The following is a 7,952-nucleotide window of genomic DNA, read 5'->3' on the forward strand; positions in this document are numbered from 1 at the left end:
AACCAGTCTTTTTTTTTTAATACATATATAAAGATTTTATTTATTTATTCATGAAAGACACAGAGAGAGGCAGAGACACAGGCAGAGGGAGAAGCAGGCTCCCTGAGGGAAGCCTGATATGGGACTCGATCCTAGGACCCCTGGATCACTACCTGAGCTGAAGGGAGATGCTCAGCCCCTGGAACCACCAGATGCCCCCACCTTCTGGGCTTCGTTATTTAGTCCAGTCTCTCTCACAACAGAGGTGTGTCGGTTTTCTATTATTGTCATAACAAATTACCACGAATATAGTAGCTTAAATGACACAGACTTATTATAATTTGGGGGGTCAGAAGTCTGAAATGGGGACCCCAGGAAGCGATCAAGCCAATTTAGGCTGCTCACCTTGGCCTCAGAGCAGCCGCTGCCATGACCAGCTGAGGCAGGGCATCTAACAGCTGCTGCAGGCCTACAGGTGGGCTGCTGAGAAGGTGTCCGAGGCCTACAAGCCAAAGAACTTGAGGCTGAAGCAGGTGGAAGGAGCAGCTGAGGCTAAAATTGAATAGTACTGCCTGTAAAGAGGGAAGGACTTCAAGGCCAAGGAAACTGCAGCTCTGAAGTCCTTTGGCAGCTGCAGCCTTGAACTGGAGAAGGCGACACAGGAGAAGATGACCATCCTCCAGACCTACTTCCATCCCTTCCAACAGGGACAAAATCCTGGACAACTTCTTGGCCTTTGTCTGTGACATCCGGCCAGAAATCCATGAAAACTACTGCATAAATAGGGAAGGAAGGAGCAGCTCTGCATGTGGATTGGCATTTTATTCATTTTTAAAGGTTTATTTATTTATTTTAGAGAAGAGGGTGGGGAGAGTGCAAGCAGGGGGAGGAGCAGAGGGAGAGGGAAGAGCAGACTCTGCACTGAGCAGGGAGCCCCATGTGGGGCTGGATCCCAGGACCCTGAGATCGTGACCTGAGCCGAAGGCAGATGCTTAACCCACTGAACCACCCAGGTGCCCCTTTTTCTAGTTTCTAGAGGCTGTCTGCATTTCTACCAAAGGTCTATTTATGATGATTTAGGTATTCTCTGAAATGATACAGATTTTCTCTACCTTGCTCCTCACTACCTTCTGAGCCCCCACCAGCAGAATTAATATACATACTCTACTAACAGTCTGTTCCAGGCAATCTAGGCTTTTTTCCATCATTTTCTCAACATTCTTCCAGCCTCTGCCCATTGCCCAGTTCCAAATCCACTTCCGTGTGTTTAGATATTGGTTACAGCGACACCCCACTTCCAAGAGCAAAGTTTGTATTGGTTTCCCATTCCTGCTGTAACCAATTCTCACGAACTTTGAGGCTTAAACAATAGAAATATGTTACAGTCTGGAGGTCAGGCATCTGAAATGAGTCTCATGGAGCTAAAATCAATGGGTCAGGACTGCTGAGTTCCTTTCTAGAGTTTCCTTCTAGACACTAAGGAAGAAGCTCTCTCTGCCTTCTCCAGCTACTAGAAGTTGCCTGCATTCCTTGGCTCAGACTCCTCCCTCCATCTTCAAAGCCCATGCTTGCCTCACTCCTGTCTCTTGTTCCTACTGTCACATCTCCTTCTCTGTCCCTCCTGCCTCCCTCTTTCACTTATAAGGAGTCTTGTGATTACACGGGTCCCCTCCAGATAATCCAGGATGATCTCCCCATCTCAGAACCCTTAACTTAATCATGTTCGAAAAGTCCATTTTGCCACACAAGGCAAAAAAAGAAGTAAAACAAAAAGGAGTCCCCACCCTCGAATTCAAATACTGTCTGGAACCTTCGATGATATTAATCAATGATTACTACATTTTTTGGAGGTGTGCTCATGATAGAGTGGTTATGTTTTTAAGGAGTGTTTGCTTATAGAAATACATTCTGAAATACCTGTCATAAAATGATATGTGTCTGGGATTTGCATCATTTTTCTTTTTTTTAATTTTTCTTTTTAAGATTTTTATTTAAGAGAGAGAGAGCAGGAGCAGGGGTGGGGAGAGGGAGAAGCAGACTCCCTACGGAGCAAGGAGCAATCAATCCCAGGACTCCAGGATCATGACCTGAGCTGAAGGCACTCAACTGACTGAGCCACCCAGGTCCCCTGGGATTTGCTTCAAAACAATTGACTGGTGGCAGTGGTTGGGGTGTACATGAAGCAGGATCAGTCCTCGGTTGAAAATTATTTTTTTAATTTTTTATTTATATATGATAGGCACACAGTGAGAGAGAGAGAGAGGCAGAGACACAGGCAGAGGGAGAAGCAGGCTCCATGCACCGGGAGCCCAACGTGGGACTCAATCCCGGGTCTCCAGGATCGCGCCCTGGGCCAAAGGCAGGTGCTAAACCGCTGCACCACCCAGGGATCCCCCCTCAGTTGAAAATTAATGAAGCTCAGTGGACGTTGGTCTTCATACTATTCTCTCAACCTCTGTGTCCATTTGAAATTGTCCCTAGTAAACAGTTATAAAATGACTGTGATATTAGAGCTGATATTCTAGTGGAAGAGGTAGACAATACAGAGAATAATTAGCACATACACACACACAAATCTCATATGCTGATCACCATTAGGGAAAAAAATGGAATCAGGAGAGGTGGATATATTTCTGCACCTGATTAGGAGGTATATTCATTTGCTATGGCTGGTGTAACAAATGACTCCAAGCTCAGTGGCTTAAAACAACAATTATTTTCATACCATTCTGAAGGTCAGAAGTTCAAGATCAGTTTCTCTGGCTGAAATCCAGGTGTTGACAGGGCCGGGCTCCCTGGGGCTCAGTGGGAGAACCCATTTCCTCGCCTTTTTCAGCTTCTAGATCCGTGTTCCTTGGATTCTTTCTTTTTTTTTAAAGGTCTTTATTTATTCATGAGAGACACACAGAGAGAGGCAGAGACACAGGCAGAGGGAGAAGCAGGCTCCATGCAGGGAGCCCGATATGGGACTCCATCTCCCAGGACCCTGGGATCATAACCTGAGCTGAAGGCAGATGCTCTACCACTGAGCCACCCAGGTGCCCCTCTTTTTTGCTTTGTTATGATTTTTTAAATTTATTTTGAGAGAAAGAGACAGGAGCACGAGTGGAAAGAGAGGGAGAGGGAGAGAGAATCTCAAGCAGACTCCACACCCAGCGTGGATCCCATCTCAGGGCTCCATCTACGGTCCTGAGATTAAGACCAAAGCTGAAACCAAAGTCAGGTGCTCAACAGACTGAGCCACCTAGGTGCCCTGAGATGTATTCTTTTTTTTTTTTTTAAGATTTTAATTTATTTATTCATGAGACACAGAGAGAGAGAGAGAGAGAGAGAGAGAGAGAGAGAGAGGCAGAGAGAGAGAAGCAGGTTCCATGCAAGGAGCACGACATGGGACTCGATCCCGGGTCTCCAGGATCAGACCCTGGGCCGAAGGCGGTGCTAAACCGCTGAGCCACCTGGGCTGCCCTCCTGAGATATATTCTAAGAAATGGGACACAGCAGAAGGGATGGACTGTCATTTCTGACATCAGATTAGAAAAAACAGTGACTTCCCTCTTGGCATCTCTCTCGGGTTTCTCTTGCTTCTCCATTTGATGAAGCCAGCAGCCTTCAGAGGTGCCCATGTGGCAGGGACCTGAAGGTGGTCCTGGCCAACAGCCAGCAAGGAAATGAATCTTGCCAGCAACCACCTGGTGAGGTTAGCAGTGGATTGTTTCCCAGATGAGCTGGGATGTCTGCAGCTGTGTGCAATTCCTGACCTACAGAAACCGTGAGATAATAAATGGTGTTGTTCTGGACTATTACACTTCGGGGTGATTTGTTATACAGATTAGCCAACTTGTGCAGGTCTGGTGCCTGCGTGGAAGAGTCAGGAAGCCAAGTGTGGCTGGGAGGAGTAGCTTGGGGGCAGGGGGAACAGTAAGAAATGATGTCAGGCAGGGAGCAGAACGCTTAGTATGACGCCTGGCTCATGTCAGTCCAATACTCAATTTCATTTTATTATATTCTTGATTTTAAGACGTCCTTTTGAGACGCCTGGGTGGCTCAGTGGTTGACATCTGCCTTTGGCTCGAGTCGTGATCCTGGGGTCCTGGGATCGAGTCCTGCATCAGGCTCCCCACAGGGAGTCTGCTTCTTTCTCCCTCTGCCTATGTCTCTGCCTCTCTCTTTGTGTCTCTTATGAATAATAATAATAATAAAAAAGACATCTTTCTTCCCCGTCTCCCCGCTTGAGCAAAGTAATCACGGATAGGCTGGGGGAGCCCAGAGAAAGTGCCTGGCCCAGACTGGGGGGGGTCAGAGAGGGCTTCCTGGAGGAGGGATATCTGAGACCTGGAGGAGGAGGGAGGGCAGGATAAGGTGGGGGAGATGGCACAGGACACCATCAGAGACAAGTAGAAAGCACGAGAGTGAGCAGCAGGATGGGGCTGGTTACTGCATGGGGGGCACAAACAGTGGGAAAGCATTACCATGGTTTACTCCCAATGATCTGAAGTCATGCTGTGCAGGTTCTCTGTTTTATTCTCCTTGGACGTGATACTGCAAGGAGCATCAGTGTATGTGTAGCTTTGGTTCAGGCTCAGGGTCATGTCAACAAGCTCATGAACTGGCTTGACCCCTGTCCCCACCATCAGCACCACTCTGAATCCTACTGGCTCCCTAAGACCTATTTTTAGAGACTTTGTCTAACTTTGGAAGTATGTTATCATTCGTATGACTGTATAGCAAATGTCATTTGTTGATATAAGCACCAGTTATTCCCATCCCACGCCTATCCCAGCTCTGCTCACTGTGGGTCATCACCATCGGGTTGGTTCTGTCTCCTCCACTGGGCTATGTGCCCCAGGAGGACAGGGCTGAGGCTGTCTTGGTCACCGCTGGGTGCCTTTTGCCTTCGCAGCTCAGAATGTACACAAAGTAGGGGCTCAGGTAATATAGGATGGGTGAATGAATTAACAAATGAAAGAGCAGATTTTTTTTATTTAAAGATTTTATTTATTTATTCATGAGAAAGAGAGAGAGAGACACACACAGAGAGAGAGAGAGGCAGAGACATAGGGAGAGGGAGAAGCAGTCTCCATGCAGGGAGCCTGATGTGGGACTCCATCCCAGGACCGCAGGTTCATGACCTGAGCCAAAGACAGATGCTCAACCACTGAGGCACCCAGGAGTCCCAAGAGAAGATTTTGAAGGAAGTCACAACCTTGGGTGGCCCACTCCCTCCTGCCTTGTGTCTCTCTTGCTGAACCCTGTAGTCATGTTAATGAAGCTCCTTCTCTAATCTCAGCTCATCGGAGAATTCAAATTCAAGTCTCATTCTCCTTCTCTGCCCAGACCAGCTGCAGAAACTATCACGGCACAGACATAGACACACAGATACCGGAATAAAACGGGCTCGGAGCAACTCACCTCACCTGAGACCGCTTTTTCATCTGTGAAATGGGGGTAATAAAATCACGTGATTTATAGGACCACCACGAGGATTCAATGACATAATTCTCTCCACTACCCTAGCCTGAGCCACTGACTGGTTCTGTTTGTCAGTCTTACTCCTTCTGGTTCATGTGACACAAGGCACCCCCAGTGACTTATGGGTTCAGAATGCAAATTTGACCATTCCCCCTTCCACCCCCACCTTCCACCCTCGCTTATTTTGCCCTTTCAACAGATATTTGTTGATGCTCCATTGTGTGACAGGCACAGCAGCAAGGACCACAGATGCAGGAGTGAGTAAAATGGACAAAACCCCTGTCCTTATGGAGCTGACCTTCTAAACAAAATAAATAAGTCAGGGGCACCTGGGTGGCTCAGTTGGTTAAGCATCTGCCTTTGGCTCAGGTCATGATCCCAGGGTCCTTCTCCCACTTCTCCCACTTGTATTCTCTGTCAAATGAATAAATAAAATCTTTTTAAAAAGTCAAATATTTGGTATGTCAGATTGTTAGATGGGCTCTGAAGAAAAACAAAGCAGGCAAAGGAACTGCAGTGGGTAGTGTATGAGTCGGTGTGTGTGTGTGTGTGTGTGTGTAGGGGGTTGAATTTAATTTGGTGCCACTAAGGAGGTGACATTGGAGGCAGAACCTGAAGGATATGAGGAGGTCCACCCATGTGGATGTCAGGGGAAAGAGCATTCCAGGCAGATGATGTAGCAGGTGCAAAGGCCTAAAGTAGGATGTGCCTAGAGTGTTCTGGAAACAGCACAGAGGATGATGGGACTGAAATAGAATGAGCTAAGCAAGAGAGGAGGGGATCACAGAGGTAAGGTAGGCTGGTGTGGGGTGAGGAGGGGGTATGCTGGTTAGGATTCTGAAGGTGAATCCTAAGAATCTTTGGATCTTTGGCCTGGCCCTATCGCTCGCTCCCTCCAGCTTCATCCTTCAACTATACAGGCTTCCCTTCAGCGCTTGGACACATCAGCTTTCTTCTGGCGGCAGAGCTTTTGTATACAATGTTCCCTCTGGCTTGCCCTTTCTCACATCTATCTCCTTTGGTTGGTTGGTTCCTTCTCATACTTTCTATGTCTACTCAAGCCTCATTTCCTCAAGGAAGGCTTTTCTGACCACTCCACCCACCCTCCTTTGGTTGACAGCATGTTTCCCATACGTAGCCCTTATGGTTTTCAGAATTTTCCCATCAAAGTACTTGTCATACTTGTAACCATATATTTACCTGTATGTTTAATGTCCGTTCTTTGAGGACATGAGCAGGGGCTGTCTACTGCCTAGCACAGTAGAGATCCCATATCTATTTGATGAACAATCACATAAAAGCTACTAGCTACTGAATGCTGAGGATGCGCTAAACCCAATTTTAACTGTTTTATGAGGGTTAATTTAAGTAAGCATCATCTACATTGTAGGTAATCTTTTTTTTAAAGATTATTTATTTATTTATTTATAGAGACACACACACACACACACAGAGGCAGAGACACAGGCAGAGGGAGAAGCAGGCACCATGCAGGAAGCCTGACGTGGGACTCCATCCTGGGTCTCCAGGATCACACCCTGGGCTGCAGGCGGCGCTAAACCGCTGCGCCACCGGGGCTGCCCCTGTAGGTAATCTTTTAAAAAAATATTTTTTACTTTTTTTTTTGTAACGTAAGGTCTGTGCCCAATGTGGGGCTTAAACTCATGACTCTGAGATCAAAAGTCCCCTACTTTACCGACTAACGCAGCCAGGTGCCCTCATGTTATAGATAATCTATTGTTCCTACTTTGTGGATGACAAGTTAATTTGACCAAGGTCACACAGCTGGTAGACACTGGGGCCAGGATTTGGACCCAGGCATCCTGGTTCCAGAGTCCACACCTTAGCCACCAAGCGACAGTGCCTTTGCATGACTGCCTGATAAGGACAGTGTCTGTCTGGCAAACCATGGGCGTTCACCAAATAGGAGGAGTTATTTATCCCAGAGAAGTCTAGGACACAGCAGGCATTTTACAGGTGCACGTTAGTCTGGTGCGATGAAGCCATTCCTAACTCGTGGGTTCCGTAAATGTCCTCAATTTCCTTGTCGGTTCTTTTTTTTTTTTTTTTTTTTTTTTTTTTTAAACAGGGCAACAGCCTTTTTTTTTTTTTTTTTAAGATTTATTTATTTATTCATTCAGAGAGAGCGAAGAGAGAGGCAGAGACACAGGCAGAGGGAGAAGCAGGCTCCATGCCGGGAGCCCGACGTGGGACTTGATCCTGGGTCCCCAGAATCACACCCCGGGCTGCAGGCGGCGCCAAACCGCTGCGCCACCGGGGCTGCCCTCCTTGTCGGTTCTTTTAGAGGATCCGCTGCCAGGTGATCTGGGCAGACGCCGGAAGACCAAATCCTAATGAATGGGATCGATGATCTCGGTTCTCTTCCTTCAAGTGTTGCTCTGGGTACTCTGCGATCCTCAGCGACGCCTCCGCACCTCTTCTCCCGGGAGCCCGCCCCCGCATTGCTGTGCGCATGCGCATCAGCCGGCCCCAGTAGAGTGACA

At 47.5% G+C, this 7,952-nt stretch overlaps 1 pseudogene; it reads left to right on the forward strand.

Moving 5' to 3' along the window:
• Window positions 1-341: 341 nt before the first annotated feature.
• On the forward strand, window positions 342-1,907 carry LOC140609041 (V-type proton ATPase subunit G 1 pseudogene; annotated as a pseudogene).
• Window positions 1,908-7,952: the final 6,045 nt, after the last annotated feature.

The sequence above is a fragment of the Canis lupus genome, chromosome 1, assembly GCF_048164855.1.
Source record: "Canis lupus baileyi chromosome 1, mCanLup2.hap1, whole genome shotgun sequence".
NCBI lineage: Eukaryota > Metazoa > Chordata > Mammalia > Carnivora > Canidae > Canis > Canis lupus.